The 16,040-nt window shown below is 45.6% G+C and overlaps 1 pseudogene across 1 annotated transcript in view; it reads right to left on the bottom strand.

Moving 5' to 3' along the window:
• Window positions 1-5,963: 5,963 nt before the first annotated feature.
• Window positions 5,964-16,040, bottom strand: part of LOC101716161 (regulating synaptic membrane exocytosis protein 1-like) — an 88,066-nt pseudogene continuing 77,989 nt past the window's right edge. Inside the window, exons 16-19 of the transcript XR_015448880.1 lie at window positions 15,477-15,583; window positions 14,245-14,301; window positions 13,158-13,276; window positions 5,964-11,497 (exon numbers count right to left, since the gene is read on the bottom strand). The product of XR_015448880.1 is annotated as a regulating synaptic membrane exocytosis protein 1-like (transcript). The remainder of the gene's footprint in view (window positions 11,498-13,157; window positions 13,277-14,244; window positions 14,302-15,476; window positions 15,584-16,040) is intronic.

Below are 16,040 nucleotides of genomic sequence, written 5' to 3'. Positions count from 1 at the left end.
TGACTCACTCCCTTCACCTAGGCCCTACCTCCTATTTCCATCACTTCCCAATAAAGTCCAATTATGTGATCTCTCTGTGGATAAAGTTAGAGACCTCACAATCCAGTTACTCCCCAAAAGCCCATCAGCTGGCCTTTGGGGAACATTCTAGATCCAAATTATAACACTAATGAAAAGAAGCCAGTTTGGAAAAGCAACACACTGAATGATTCCAACCCTTTGACATCACATTCTGGAAGAGGCAAAACTTTGACCAGGGGGTCAAAGGGGAAAGAGAAGGATGAATAGGTGGGACACAGGGCATTTGCATGTCTGTGAAACTACTCTGTGACACTGTAATGGGATATACCTGACATCCTCTTGTCCAAACTCATAGACTGGACAACACTAAGAATGAAACTTAATGTTAACTATGGACTTCATTTAATAATATTTTATCAGTATTGTTTCAGTTGTAGTGGATATGTCACACTAAAGCAAGATGTTCATGATAGGAAACATTGTGCCAGAGAGAAGGAATAGAAAGCAAGTCTGTTCTTTCTCAGCAATTTTTCTGCAAATCTAATAGCTGGGCATTCAGGAGGCCGAGGCAGGAGGATTGCCACAAATTCGAGGCCAGCCTAGGCTACATAGTGAGTTCAAGGCAAGCCTAAACTACATAGTGAGACACTATTTCAAAAAACAAACAAAAAATGGTTCTTTTGTTTGTTTGTTTATGGGGGGCAGATTTTCCCTGTGCAGCTCACGGTGGCCTTGAACTTGAGAAGATCCTGCTTCCAGTTCACCACACCCAGGTACAATCTTAAAAAACAAAACAAAACAAAAGAACACTCAAAAAAAACCCACTTAAACTTACACCTATGAGCAGAAAAAGCAAACTCAGACTCACTTTCTCCTCCTGTGCGTTCACAATCCAGATGGGTTCTGAACCCATGTGTGCCAAGATTTCCCCTGCAGCCAGCTGTGCGGTGGACACCAGCTGAGTGTCCCCTCGTCTTCATTCTGTCTGTTGGAGGTAGCATGAGCCCTCAGGTTGAAGACTGTCCCCAAGACTGCCCCTGCCCTCAGTTGCCAATCCTACACTCTGAGAGTGACGTGTGATTCTGACCCACTGGCTACAAATCGGGTTTCCCTAACCCCTACCTTGGGTTAATTTTTTAAAGAAGCTCATGGAACTCAGGGAGACATTTTACCAGGAATTACAAAAGGTACAGATGAAGAGATGCACAGGGCCGGGTGTGGGGCCTGGTGCCGAGAGCATCCACCCCTCTTCAGGACCCTCTATGCATTCAGCTACCCGGAAGCTCTCCAGACCCACTTTTCAAGTGTTTCTGGACACTGTTATGTCAGTATGATTGAAGCGCAGGCAAAAGTGTAAACCGTGATTGGACAAAAAGGGTCTGATCTATTGCTGTGGGGAGACCCAGCCCTGCCTGTCTCCGATACTTCGGTCTCTGTACCCTTCCTCCCTCCTGCATGGGGGGCCGGGCTCTTCTGAAGTGGGTCTTAGCATCTGTTAGATAAGACAGGCTGGGAAATTATGGCCAGCTCCCAGATAGAAAGGCAAGGGAAGATTAGAATATAGGACCTACTTTGGGGAGGAGGAATTCTAGATTCTATGGTCTGCTTTAGGGAGAGAGTTATGAGCCAGAACCACAGATGAAAACCAAACACTACATATCATAATACCACAACTTGGGTATGACCCAACCATTCTACTCCTAAGCTTTACCAAAGAGAAATGAAAGCATTTAAAGACTTGTACATAGCAGTTTACTTTAATTGCAATAGCCCAAAACTAGAAGCAACAAATATTTGATAGGTGAGAGATAAACCAAATATTTTTGGTGTATACCTCCAATGGAATACTATTCAGCAACAAACAGGAGCAACAGATAAATCTCAAAATACTACTGAGTGTAAGCAAGAGAAGACTATATACTCTCAGTTTATATGATGATTCTAGCAGATTCATACTAATCCATTAGCAGAAAGCAGATTAAGTGGTTGGCTGGGGACTGGAGGGTGGGAAAGGATGGGTGAGATGACCAAGGGGCTTGAAGAGACTTTTGGGGTGATGTATGTATTTTCTACCTTTTGATGATAGTAATGGTTTCATGAGTATATATGTATGTCAAAGTGAATATGCATCGTTTATTGTATGTCATTTATACCTCAACAAAGAAGTTAAAAGCAATAAAAGCAGGGGCCGGGAATTTAGCTCAGGGGCTCTGCACCTGCCTCAAAAGTGCAAGGTCCTGAGTTCGATCCCTGGCACCCCCCCCCCAAAAAAAACCCAATAAAAGCAACACTGATCAGATATGGCTCATAGGAGACAGAAAAGGATCAGAGACAACTCTAGACCTTGATCTGGTGTGAGCACATGGGTAGATTAGTGAGAAGGGTGGATCAGATTTTAGGAGGGGTGCACTATGGTTTAAATTTGTCCCCCAAATTTCATGTGTTAGAAACTTAATCACCAAATTCCTGTGTTAATGGTGTTTGGAGGTGGGGCTTTTGGGAGGTGATGGGGTTAGCTGAGGTCATAAGGATGTGCCCCCACAATGACATCAATGACTATGACAGGAAGAGACCTGAGTGCGCACCTGCCGTGTGGCGCCCTCCACCATCCTGTGATGCAAGAAGGGCCTCACTAGTGCCAGCACCGTGCTCTGAAGCCACAGAAATTCTGTACTTCATAAATTATCCAGTCTGGTATTCAGTTATAGTAACAGAAAACAGGTTCTGGTAGCAGTATTTTTGGGGCTCCTCCATCCACCTGGAGATTCCTGGGGGTGCACAACAGGCCTGGGGCTAAGCACAGAGCTCTACTGGGTCACTGGCCATTGCTGCTCTCCAGAAGAAGTAGAAGCCAGGGGACAAACCTTTTGGATACAAAGATGCTGTGAGCCAGGCATGAAGGCACATACCTGTAATCTCAGACCCTCAGGAGGCTGACGCACAACTGCAAGTTGCTTCTTGGCAATTTAGCAAGACTGTGTCTCAAAAGTTTTAAAAAGATTTTAAAGGGCTGGGAGTGTAGCTCAGTGGCAGAGCGCTTGCCTAGCATGTGTGAGCCCCTGAGTTCAGTCCCCAGTGTTGTGAAGACAAACACACAAACAAAAATAATGCTTTGGGCCAGGGATTTAGCTCAGTGGTTCTGCCGCCTGCCTCGCAAGCGCAAGGACTCGAGTTCGATCCCCAGTACCAAAAAACAAAAAAGTTAAAAATAATGCTTTTAAAGATGTCAGTTCTGGGGCCAGGGATTTAGCTCAGTGGTTCCGCTGCCTGCCTCGAAAGCACAAGGTCCCGAGTTCGATCCCTGGTACCAAAACAAAAACAAAATAAAGATGTCAGTTCTCCTTAAATCTATAAATTTATCACAATTAAAAATTATGTGGGGTTTTTTTTCCCCCCTTGCAGGAGAAGTAAGGCACTAGAAAAGCTGACTTAAAGCTCATCAGGAAAACTAAGGCAAAAATAGCCAAGAATAACAAGAAGTAATGAGTGGAGATTCATAAGGTATGAAACATAAACTGAGTGTGGTATCGCATACCTGTAATCCCAGTACTAGGCAGGCTGAGGCAGGAAGATTTGTGTTCAAGGCCAGATGGGACTACATAGCTTAGATCAATGAAAGAGAAACACAGAAATGGATTCAAATGCCTATGGGAATGTAGGAGATGATAAAACCATTTCAAATTTATTGAAAAAAGATGAGTCAATCAAAGAGATTAAATCTTGGCACAGTGGCCTGGGTCTGCTGCCGCAGACCAGCTGCAGTCAATGCAGGGTAGGAAGGGGAGAGGACCCGGGCCGGAGAGTGAGAAAAGAACCTTCACAAGCAATGTTCAGGTTCCCTCTGAGAAGTCTCAGGGTCTGATTTATTTTTATATCTTTAAGCAATAGCTTGGAGGCATTGGGCAGAACATGTTTACATTTTAGGTTGCCTTAGCAATTTCTATTGAAGTAAAGGTTATTTTTTGCTAAACAGGGTATATTTTTTCCAAGCTGATTCATTTCATTGAACATCATGAATACATTTTAAAAATTACAATTGTCCCCTTATTTACCCACACCTAAGCAGAACAGAAGGTAACTTAATCAAAATCTCTATATCAGCGGGGGTACAAGCAAGATTTAATTAATTAAATGTCAAACTTGTGGTCGTCAGCTGGCCCTTGAGAAACTGCACAATGGTTAATATAGTTTGCTATTAGCTCTCTATTTTTCTATACCTCTATTCATCTTACTTAAGTGTTATTTGGGTTCATGGTCCATGAGCAGGAGATGTTTACAGTACTTTGAGAAAAACTGAGTAACTTGCCTCCTTAGTGTATTTATCTGTCTTAACTTTCTTTCTATTTCCCATTTCCCACTGTTTCTTACATCTAAAATCTGTCCTTTCAGTCTCTTTATAAGACCCCTTTAGTAAAAAGAAAGTCATCAATAGAAGAAAGGAGTTATAGTAGCGGGAAAACAGAGGGCGTTTCAGGAGAGGTTTCTTTAGAAGTAGGTGTGGCAATAGAACTAAGAGAAACAGGAATTTGGGACTTTTGAGCCAGATCAGATTTCAATACATCATTGCCAATTTGCCTCATGGAGAATATGTTGTTAGTCACAAACACAATGATTCCTGTGACCAGAGTAACAATTTTAAACATTATGGCATGAAAAAAATAAAACATGAGGGTACGATGTGTTCCACCCTTCTTTTCCCTCAGCTGGAACTTTGTCAAGCAGCATTGGAGGTTGGATGGGCTTTGCCAGTCTGCAGTCCCCAGATACTCAGGAGGCTGAGGCAGGATTACCCCTTGAGCCTAGACATTCAAGGCCAGCCCCATTTCAAAACCACATCTCAAGACGTTAAGAAAAGGGGACAATCTAGGAAAAGTAAAATTGGATTCATAATTTGTATCGTAGAAGAAGAAATTCCAGATGAACTCAAGATTTAAATGTTTAAAAAGGGCTGAGGGGTGTATAGCTCAGTGGTAGAGCATTTGCCAAGTGTGTGCGAGGCCCTGGGTTTTCTCTCTAGCACCACCAAAGAAACAAAGCTTCCAAAATAAACGAATTAATGAACAAGATGTAATCATCTAAGTGAAGAAAGAATGGTTTTTAAACTATGATACAAAACTCAGAAGCCATAAAATTTTATTTTTATGGGCCAGGGATTTAGTTCAGTGGCACCATACCTGCCTCGCAAGTGCAAGGTCCTGAGTTTGATCCTCAGTACCGGAAAAAAAAATTTTTATTTTTATGACACTGTCAATCTATACAGCAAGGTCAGAATGATTAACTGAAGAAAACATTTACAATTTATGTCTTTTATTTTTTGGTGCTGGGGGTTGAATCCAGGACCTCGTGTATGCCACTACTCTACCACTGAGCTACATCCCCAGCCCTGTAATTTATATCTTCAGGGACTCTAATTGGTGTCAGAAGCCACAATCAGTGGAGAAAGGGGCCATTCACAGAAAAGAGAAATGGCTCTTAAATATGAAAAGGTGCTTGAGTTCACTCAAAAGAAAAATACAAATTAAAACTTCCCCAAGAGACCATTTCCCACTTCTCAGTCTGGCAGAGATTTTAAAAATGAAATACTTTTCTGGTTGGTGAGTGTTCTGGAAATTAGGCTTTTCTCGTGCACTGTTGGAGTGGTGGTGAGTAGGTAGAGGGATACTTATCCCAAAAATCATCAAAATGAATTTTGGCTTAGCCCTTGGCTGAGCAATTTTAAGAAACCATTCTACAGATAACTCCTTACATTTTAACATGTGTGTAAAGCCACTCACTGTAGGACTTTAGCCTGCTTTTACACTGAACAACTTAAATGTTCATCAATAAGGGACTATGTTATTGTATATCCATAAAGAGGAATACAATACAGCTGTAAAAAGGGATGTGTGACTAAGAAACCATCTTTAAAATATGTTGATAGGTACACAACAGAATGCATGGACTTCTATCATTTGAGTTTAATTTTAAAAAGGGTAAGAAATAGATGCACATTTGGTGTGGGGTCTTTTCTGATACTTCACATAATGCATTTTCCATTTCAGTTTTCCAGCGTCAAATGAGTATTCAACAAGTCCACTCTAGGCACAGTGGTAGCTCTAAGATAAGAGTTCTGCATGACACATGCACAGTGCTTGGTTCAGTCCACACCTCTGCAAAGAAAAATAAAGTAAAGATTCCATTCCATCATTTTTTTTTTTTTGAAACAGGGTGTTGCTACGTAGTTTATGCTGTCCTTGAACTTGATATGCAGCCCAGGCTGGCCTTGAACTCACGGTGATCCTCCTGCCTCAGCCTCCCAAGTGCTGAGATTACAGGTATATGCCACCATACCCAGCTATACTACTAACTCTTGAAGTTAGCACTGATCCCACAGGGTGACTCTATTCTACATAGCTGCCCCTGCTTCAGATGCCAGCCAAATGGGGCTCCCACCTCTCACCTCTTTAACAGTGCACTAGAAAGAGGGCCAGGGATGTAGCTCAGCAGTGCTGGGCCTGCCTAGCAAGTGCAAGGTCCTGAGATCAGTTCCTGGTACCGGGGGAAAAAAAAAAACTAATTTAAAAAAGCATCTGAAGGCTTGCAGAACCCAGGGCTTTATTTACTAGGGCTGGCACAGCCAGATTGAAGAATTTCAGAGCAAGGATTGGGGTTGGGGTGTACAGAGGTCCCTTCCCAGCAGATCTATGTGTTCAAGACTGTTCAGAGCCAATCTTGGGCCTCCCCCACCCTGACTTCCCACCCTCTAGACAGGTCTTTCTGATGACCGGCCCCTACCCATCACTGTATTAGCATAAACTCTCCATTTGAATAATTCAGAGGCTTCCATGACAAAAGATACTTCTGCCTGGTAGGGTGGCCCACATCTGTAATCCCAATACTCAGGAGTCTGAGGCAGGAGGATCCCAAGAATTTGAAGCCAGTCTGGGCTACATAGTGAGACTCTGTCTCAAAAAAAAAAATCTATCACTCAGAAAATTTCATCAGTTTTAGGAACTATGCATCAAGAACCAGGGACATGGGCCAGGGATTTAGCTCAGTGGTTCCCCCGACTGCCTGGAAAGCTCAAGGTCCCAAGTTTAATCCCTGGTACCAAAAAAAAAAAAAGAACCAGGGACAGGCCTGTGGTAGTGTTGCACTCCTGTAGTCCCAGCACTCAGGAGGCTGAGGCAAGAGGATCGCCATGAGTGCAAGGCCAGCCTGGGCTAGATATCAAGTTCAAGGACAGCCTGAACTGCCTAGTGAGACCCTGACTCATGAAACAAACAAAAAAAGAACCAGGGACAGAGGTCAGATAGCACTGTAACCATGGGACAGTTGCAATCGTGGACATCAATCATAGCAGGTCAGTGAGAGGGTGGGGTGGGCAACCTGTAGAGACTGCAGCCTCAGGACTTAGCAACTATCTTTCGTGTATCAATCAAATGGTGTACAATTCTATCACATTTGATCGTGTATTTAGATTCTTTTTCTGGAAGGACACAGGAAACCATTACTTTCATTGCTCCAGATCAGGGAAGCAGGTGGCTGGGAGCCGAGATAGGAGGGAGACTCTTGGCCCCAAATGTGCATGTGAATATATCTCCCGTTTGAAAATGAAATACTTTTTAGTCCTTGTCTGGCTTCTGTCCTGTCTCCAGGTGTTCTCACCTCTGGCCCTCGGGAGCCACTCAGGACCTGCAGGGCCATCACTGGGCCCCTCCAGCCTCCCCCACCTCCAGGGCCAGCCTTCCCTTCACCCCTCCTCCTCTCTCTCCAAGGCAGCACTTCCCTCTGTTGCACCTTGTGATCTCAGCCCATCCAAGGCAAATCCCACAATTTTGCAAATCCCACAACTCCCACTGTAGTTAATACAGAAGAAGCAACAGAGGCATGGGGAGATTAAACATGCTGGGACTTGGAATTTGAATTTAAACTCTTTGGCTGTAGGGAACAGGGAAAGCGGACATTACTAGAACCTCTGCGATAAGTCCTGGTCTCCTGCAAGCCACAGCAGCACAAGGCAAATTAACTTATTATACAGGAAAGGTAAAAAATGAGACTTTGAGAAGAAGCTGAGCTTTGGGTCTGATCAGTGGTGCTCTGGGCAGCAAAGACGAAAGCCCCCCCCCCCCCACCGCACCTTTTATTCAGTACATCAGGAGAAACAAATGTAACATGACTTGCAGAGAGTTCAGTACATCCTGCGTAAACAAGATGTACTGATCCAAGAACAATGAGGAACTGAGTAGATGAAGATTTTGTTCCTCCCAGGATGTCTTCAGCTGGTGTAATTTTGTCCTGGAGCATCACAGCATCACTGGATCATTGAGGTCTCAGTTGTGACCGGGGGCCAAGATGGAATTATGTCTCAAAATGCCGTAGCTGGCCTGCTGGCAGGAGAACTAGGCCTAATCATTGATTTTCCCCTAAAATTATGTAGCATTGCTCCCGACATATCTCCCTTTCTTTTTGTTTTATGTAAGGGTGTTTTTAGGAAAAGCAAGCACACCCAACAACGGCTTGTCCCTATGTATTGTGAGGATCTATAGTGTGTTTGACTGGCTTAGCTGTCTATAATAAGCATAATTTCTCTTAATTGGGGCTGTAAAAGGATTAAAAGTGTAATAAATTTTTTTTAATGTTGGCTAAAAAACTTAAAACTTTAGTTGAACTCAAATAAATATTATCTTGTTATACTTTTCTACTGGGTGTTTAAGACCAAGTTACGGTGAGACCTATATTAAATAAAATTAACCTCTTGCTATCTAACAAGGTCAATTAAGTCTCTGCAGGCACTGTCTGGGAACCATGCATAGAGCCTCTTAGCTCCTCTGTCAGTGTCAACCATCAGGATATGTCACGGCCTTGCTTGACCATGTTGCTTTCTGCGAAAGCACGGGAGATTTTTTCCTCCAGGTGACATTCCTTTGGCACACTTTTTGTTGGATCTTCACTGTTTTGGTGGTCAGCAACCTCCCTGCTCAGGAGGTTGGGTGACTCACCAAAAATGCAGGATCTTGGTGAAGGTTCCCTCATGTTCTGGATCTTTTTGTTGTAGTTGTTGACCTTGGAGGGCCAGGGCCAAAATATTGGCTGCCTTCTTAGCCCAGATACCTTTTTAGTTCCGGTCTCTAAACTTTGGTTGTTGAACACCGGAAAGAGAAGATCAATAGCATTAGCAACATTAGTGTTGTAAGAGGAGTAGTGAACTCAACTATTATAATTTTACCTGGATATTAAACATTTTGGAATAAAAATACAGTTAAAAGACTGTTATTATTGCCAATCATGGTTGTTCTTGTGGTTGAATCCCTAAGTAGCTATCTTTTTATAGGACGTCATCTAAGGAAAATAAATCAGCCTACAAATGTGCTTATTATCATAGGTGGCTGGAGCGTAAGAGAAAGGCAAATATCTGAATCAAAAGGTTATTACCATAAACAATATGTTGAAAGACCCATGCAATTAGAGGGCATGAATACATTTTGTACACCAGAAAAGGAGCAGTAATAAGTATCACAGTTATATAAAAGCTTATGTTCTTCAATGTAGTTTGGTACCAAAAGCATCTTTCTAATAGCACTCTTTTGTTTATGCCACAGAAATTAATCTTTTGAAAATGACCAATGTAGACATATCACAATAACATTTTTAGAACTTAACCAATATAAACATTTTATAATAACATATTTAGAATTTAAACTTCAACAATAACCAGTGTAATCAATTTATAATAACATATTGAGACAGTATTTATTGTAGTGTGTCTCCCATAAGATTATGAAAATTACTAGGGGGTCCTTTTAGTGAATTAAGACCAGAATAATTATTTTCTGGGCCTAATCAAATGATTTTCCCCTAAAATTATGTAGCATTGCTCCTGTCATTTGGCTCCAAAGACCAAGTCTTAAAAACACTCTAGACTGTCTTTCCATCGATATCCAGGCTATCTTCTCTGGGCTGCCTTCCCTTCTCCATTAATAAGAAATTTAAGTGTGTGTGTGTGTGTGTGTGTGTGTGTGTGCGCGCGTGTGTGCGTGTGTTTGTGTGCATATGTGTGGGCATGCACACGTACATGGTTCTGGGGATGAGATGCAGGGCCTCATTGCTAAGCACATGCTCTACCACTGAGCCACACACTACTCTTTTGAGTTCTATCTTTTTGCGAGAGAGAAAGGAGGAAGCTATATTATAATAATCACTACATTAGCCAGGCATGGTGGTGCATGCCTGTAATCCCAGCATTTGGGAGGCTGAGGTGGGAGGACTGCTGTGAGTTTGAGGCTAGCCTGGGCTACATAGTGAGACCCAGTCTCAAAAAAAAAATTATAATAATCACTACATTATTTTTGCTCCCAGCACAGGGAAGGGACCCAGGCTGATTCCTAAATCGTCCTGGCCTGAAGGCATTTCCAGACTGGCTATAGAGCTGTTTTTCATCTGAGTTTTTTCCAGTAGGTTCTGAGCCTCTTCTAAGGGCTGCATATCCCTCAGCTCTTTCTCTCCCTCCACTGTAGATCTCATCATCCACAAGAGACAGATGTTACAGTGGGGAAACTGAGGCTTAGGGTGACAGCCATTGACCACCAATGGGAAGGGACAGGCAGAGCTGGTACAGAGCTTGTGCCCACAGATCCTAACCCTGAGACCTCCCCCATCCCCATTCCCCCATGACCCTAGATCAAGAAGCCAAGCCAGGACCTAGGCAATGGGTGTCCTGTGGTCACATTTATTAGGGAGTCAAGACAAGAGTGGAAACATGTCACAGGTTGGGGGCAGTGCTGCCAGCCTGAAGCCTACCCAATACAGCCTTGGACCAGGCAAGCAGGCAGGCAGCTCTTCGGTCTGTGGACGTCAGTGCTGAGGACATGGTGGAGGCTTGAGGAAGACGGGGGAAATGGCCAGGCTCACCCATCTAGGAGGCGGCAGAGCTGGACCTCAGGCCCACCTGGCCCTCCTCTCATCCTGTCATCCCCGGCTCCCAACTCAGCCCCCAGCTCCGTCCCCTACTCACTGCAGAGGTTGTAGGTGCCTAGCTCCAGCTGCATCTGGGAGTGGTGGGGGCGACACCGAGGAAGTCTTCACCCCAGAGGTTTCTGACCACTGAGAAGCAATTTTGGCAGTGAGCCTAGCAACACTCAGAGGTCAGGTAAGGGCACTTGGATAACACAATCGTGGCATGACATTAAGTGTGGTGCTGGGACAAGCCAGGATAGACGTGAATAGGGCCAGATGCCAGCCTAGTCTCACCTCACAGCACTGGTGGCTCACGACAGCCCGGAAGCTCCTCTGTGAGCACAGCGCATCCCTCTGGTGCATGAACTGCCCTGCCTGGGAGCACCGATCTTGCCCCAGGGCCCATGGGAAAATTTCACACTTGCGTTCCTCCACATCCTCTGCCATGACCCAACCTCTACCCCACAGCTTCCTCCCCTTACCTTATCCAAAATCTGGAAGCAGGGGTCTTTGAAGAGAAATTCCTGGAGAAAACTGTCCTCTGGGAGAAGAGAAAGCCAGGACTCAGTCATTCCCCATGGATACAAGTGGCATCAAAAGCACCAGAGCCCAGGGCCAGGGATTTAGCTCAGTGGCACTGTGCCTGCCTCGCAAGCACAAGGTCCTGAATTCCATCCCTGATACCTACCCCCCCCCCAAAAAAAGCACTAGAGCTCATGTCACCACTCAACCCACATTCTGACACAAGCTCTCCCATCTGCCAAGCGTGGGTCACCTGAGAGGGGAGGGCAGAGGTCTCCAAGGCCAGGACAGACAGGGCAAGGTCCCACCTTTCACAACTTTTGTGCACTTGGCCCCACAGCCCCTTTGTGTGGCAGCCCCCAAGTAAACTCGCCCAGGAGGTTGAGCCAGGCCTGGAGCTCCTGGTCCTGGAGAGGATAGTGCCACTTGGGCCTCACACTTCACCTGGGTGATAGCCACAGGGACAGTGGCAGAGTCCTAAGCATCACTCATCTTGCAGGGGGCAAGACAGAGCTGAGTGACCTGAGGGGATAGCAGCCTCCCCCTTAGCAACTGTGGCTTGGCCCCACAAGTCAAAGGGGTGCTGAGTCTGTCTGGACCCAAGGTCAGGAAGGTTGAGGGCTGGGTGCAGAGACTGAGGCCCTCAGAACAGGGCTCCCCTGGGATGCCTGAGCAATGGAGAGGCCAGCAACAAAGTGAAGAGCTCCTGGGGCTGACACACCCCACCCCTCCACCAGGCACCCCAGGCCGGCCCAGAGAGTAACACCAGCTGCAGCAACATCACTGAGGATTCCAAGGGCCTAGAGCTGAGCCACAGGCCTGGAGTACAGGGCCTTGGCTCACCCTGTAGGTGTAACCCGGACCCATTCTGCACCAGAAGCAGTGAGGCCTCACAGCCAGGGAAGGTGGCTCCTATTGATGACAAAAGCCAGAGGGTTTAACTGTTCCATTGGCTGCAACTCTCAACACTCCCAGCACAAAACAGAGTTAGAAAGACCACTGAAAGCAAAAAAAGAAGGAAAAAATGGAAACAAGGTTTTTGTATATAGGGAGGAGAGGGGAAGAATGGGATAAAATAAAATTTATTTTAAAAAAAAAGGCCACTGATCCCTATACAGAGGGGAACTGAGGCTCAGAGAAAAGCATGACATCAAATCCAAAAAATTTAGATTTATCCAGGTGTGGTGGTGCACACCTATAATCCCAGCACTCAGGAGGATGAGGCAGGAGGATCACTGAGTTCGAAGCCAGCCTGTGCTACATAGGGAGACCTTGTCTGAAATTGTGGGTTCTTTTTGTTATTTTGGTACTAGGGATTGAACTCTGGACCTTGAGCTTGAGAGGCAGGTGGCAGAACCACTGAGGTAAATCCCTGGCCCATGGAGACCTTGTCTTCAAAACAAAACAAAACAAACAGGAAGTGGAGCCTCAAACATTTCAAGCTGCTTTCTTAAGCCCTCCCTCTTTCTCCTGGAGATGCCAACGCGGACTCAGTACAAGGTGCTCACAAGCGGCTAGGTGCCTACAAGCAGCCCAGCCTCTTCCCTCCAAAAACCTCAGCGTCACTCAGGAGTTACCTTACCTACTGCACACCTCCCAGGGCCAGCCAGCAGCTGTATCTAGCCTTGGGTGGCCCCACCCACAGCTTCTCCACCTCAGAGGCAGGGCTTAGCTCTCACCTCTCACTTCTACCTGGTAATCCAGTCACCACCTACACAGGAGGTTGGGCTCCCAGGGTAAAATCTCTGCCAGTTTCCTCTCCTGTAAGAGTAAACAGTGGATCCCAGGGCCTGGAACCCTGAAAGATAGGCAGGAGGCAAAAGCAGCCCCATGAGGTTAGCCCAGAAATAAAGTCTGGAGGTCTGGGTTTGATGAGTCAATTTCATTTTATTTATTTTTTTGTGGTACTAAGCTGTATCCCCAGCTTTTTTTTTCTTTTGGAGACAGGGTCTCACTTTGTAGCCCAGGCTGGCCTTGAACTCGAAATGATCCTGCCTTGGCCTCTAGAGTGCTGAGATTACAGATGAGCATCACCATGGCCAACTAGGTGAATATATTGGTTTTGGTTTTGATTTTTAGAGACAGGGTCTTGCTATTTAGTTCAGGCTGGCCTGAAACTCACTATGTTGCCCAGGCTGGTCTCGAACTCACAGCAGTGCTCCTGCCTCAGCCTCCTGAGTGCTGGGATTACAGACATGCATAACCACACCTGGCCTAGATGAATAAATTTTAATTCACGATGTGTCTTGCCAGAATGGAGTCTCTGGGTCTCTGTGAATATCTCTGAATTTCTTGGCCTCTCAGGGCCTCTCTGAATCTTTCCATTTTTCTGAGTCCCTCAGAGCTTTTTGGCCTTTCTGCTCTCTGAGTCTCTTTGGCTCTCAGTCGGTGGGTCTCCTCTTCTTTGAGTTCTCGGTGCCCTTGTGTCTTGGAACCCCTGGACCTGCCTGGTACCTCTAAGTTTCAAGGTGTCCCTCTGCCCACCTCCCATGCTCCCTGAGACCCCAGGCAGGGAGAGCCCCTCCCTACTGGATCTCGGCAGTTGCGTTCTTCCTGTCTGTGGCATGTGTGGTTTCCCTTGAGTGTTTGCTGTCTGCCCAGCAAGGAATCACTAAACCCAGCAGGCACCGCAGCCTAAAACCCTGGTGCTCACCAAAGAGGAGGGAATTGAGGCAGCCCGTGTGCTCCTCAGAGCAGCCCCGTGAAGTGGGAAACAACCTTATTTGCAGGGTGTGGTGGCACACACCTGTAATCTCAGCTACTTACAAGGCTGAGGCAGGAGGATATCAAGTTCAAGGCCAATTTTGGGAACTTAGTGAGACTCTGAAACAAAAACAAGTAAATAAATAAATAAATAAATTTTTTTAAAAGTAAAGGAAAAGGATATAGCTCCGTGGTAGAGTGCTTATTTGACATGTGTAAGGCTCTGGGATCAATCCCCAGTACCCTCCCCCCCAAAAGGCAATGCTAAAATAAAACTCAGAGAGGTTAAGCAACTTAGTAGTAGCCACACAGCCAGTAAATGGAGAGCCAGGTTTTCACCTGGCTCCTGGTCTGGGCCCCACAGGTGGCATAAGCTAAGGGAGTCTGGGGCCCAGCAGGCTGGTCCAAGGCAGTTTCTGGACGAAGCCTTGACATGGAGAACGCGTTGAGTAAAGCTGTGTGAACCACCACTCTAGCGTGCTCAGCCTCTCTCTCACCCACCATTAACACAGCTAGAGATGAGCACACAGTGAAGAAGCCTGTGAGTGGCAAGCTGCCTTCCCCCTGGGAGGGTGGGCTGATTGCAGGCCCACTGCTTGCAGAGCCAGTCAGGGAGATCTGTCCCTGTCTAAAAAGAACTTGGAACCAGGCATGGTGGCACATGACTCTAATCCTAGCACTTTGGGAGGCTGAGGCAGGAGGCTTGGAAGTTTGAACCCAGCCTGGGGAATTTAGCAAGAACTTGTCTCAAAATAAAAAAATAAGTGGCTGGGGATTTAGCTCAGTGGCGCAGACACACACACACACACACACACACACACGACTCACAGATGTTGCTTAGCAAGTGTAGAAAACATCTGTGCCCCTTCCTCCAGCGTCCTCCAAAGTTAGCATGTTACATAACCGTAGCACAATTACAACCAGGAAGTTGATGTTGGTACATCCAAACTACAGACCTTATGCTGATTTCGTCAGTTTTTGCATATGCCCTTCTTTGTTTTGCTCTGTTTTTTGGTATCCAGTTCCACAACTTTTGTTATCCCACAGATTCATGTTACCCCCATCTCAATCAGGACACAGAACACTTCATCAAAGAAACTCCCCCATGCTGTCCCTTCATAGCACCTTGTCCTGACCCTGCCCTGTCCCTCACTGATCTATTGTGTCTCTGTAATTTTGTCATTTCAAGAATAAGTGAACCTCAGTATATGACCTCTGAGACTGGCCTTTTCACTCAACACAACACCCTTAAAGTCCATCTAAGTTTTCCCATGTATCAGTGGAACAATACTAGCCTGGCATGGTGGTGCACATCTGCGATCCCAGGACTCCAGGAGACAGAGGCAGGGGGATTCCAAGTTTGAACTCAGCCTGGGCAACTTAGCTAAGACTTGGCAAGACTCTGTCTCAAAATAAAAATAAAAATAAAAAAGGGTTGAGAATGTAGGGCTCAGCCCCCAGTACCACCACCACCACCAAAAAGAAAAAGGTCATTGTTATAGCCATAGAGCCCCTTATATTTCTCTAGTGGCTTATGGTGCTGAACCTCTTTTCCTGTTCTTGTTTTCTGTTGTGGGTTAGTGTTCCCCAAAAGACACGCTGAGATCCTTATCCTGTTACATGTGAAAGTGATGCTATTTGGAAAAGAGTCTTTGCAGAAGTAATCAAGTGAAAATAAGATCCTATTCATCTTAATTAGGGTGGGTCCTGATTCAGTCTGACTGATGTCCTAAGAGGTGAGGAGACCCGGAAATAGACACAGAGAGCCAAGGCAAAGACACCAGAACACGGGCAGACACCCATGTGACAAAGGAGGTGGAAACTGGAGTTACACAACTCATGCCAAGCACAGAGAGAGC

This window comes from Heterocephalus glaber, unplaced genomic scaffold (assembly GCF_053883595.1).
Source record: "Heterocephalus glaber isolate CG9 unplaced genomic scaffold, H.glaber_assembly_v1.0 deba00000594, whole genome shotgun sequence".
Taxonomy (NCBI): Eukaryota; Metazoa; Chordata; class Mammalia; order Rodentia; family Bathyergidae; genus Heterocephalus; species Heterocephalus glaber.
The sequence above is the reverse complement of the archived record's forward strand: the minus strand, read 5'-3'. Positions and strand labels throughout refer to the sequence as shown.